A 660-nucleotide genomic window follows, 5' to 3' on the forward strand; every position below is an offset into this window, starting at 1 on the left:
GCCACAGAAGTTTCCAGGGACAGAACTACTAAGGCAGCCCTGAGGCCTATATTTTGTCTTGTCTGACGCTGTCGAGTCGTCTCCGACCCGCAGCGGCTCCGTGGACACATCTGTCCCTGAATGCCCTACCTCCACCTGCAATCGTTCTGGTAGTGTAGCCATAGACTTCTCTTGGTAATAATAAGGAAGCGGTTTACCACTGCCTTCTTCCGCACGGTAAACTTGAGTCTCCGCCCTCAAATGTCTCCCACGCCGCTGATGCCCAGCAAGGGTGAGTTTTGACTTGTAACAGATTGCCTTCCGCTCGCTAGCCTCTGTCCAAGCTAGGAATGGAATGGGTATGCCTCTGCTTGACTCTCCCTCCCATAGCCGAGACTGGTGGAGTATTAGAAACTCACCAAGTGTGATCCTCAGAGAGGGGAGGACTATATAATTATTATTATCATTACATTTGCTAAGTGCTTACTAGGTATCAAGTACTGCTCAAAGCCAGATTGGTCACAATGCCTGTCCAACTTGGAGCTCAGTCGAAGTAGAGAGGCAACAGGATTGTATCCCCATTTTTCACTTGAGGAAACTGAGGCACAGGGAAGTTAAGCACAGCAAGCAATTGGCAAAGCTAGAACCCAGGTCCTCTGATTCCCCGCCCTATGCTCTTTC

General features: G+C 49.8%; 1 non-coding gene across 1 annotated transcript; it reads right to left on the reverse strand.

Annotated features, from left to right (window-relative positions):
- Positions 1-281: 281 nt before the first annotated feature.
- LOC114814418 lies at positions 282-419 on the reverse strand. The gene has a single exon (XR_003762216.1). It is a non-coding gene; the product is annotated as a small nucleolar RNA SNORA7 (small nucleolar RNA).
- Between the last annotated feature and the right edge of the window lie 241 nt (positions 420-660).

This window comes from Ornithorhynchus anatinus, chromosome 9 (assembly GCF_004115215.2).
Source record: "Ornithorhynchus anatinus isolate Pmale09 chromosome 9, mOrnAna1.pri.v4, whole genome shotgun sequence".
Lineage (NCBI taxonomy): Eukaryota > Metazoa > Chordata > Mammalia > Monotremata > Ornithorhynchidae > Ornithorhynchus > Ornithorhynchus anatinus.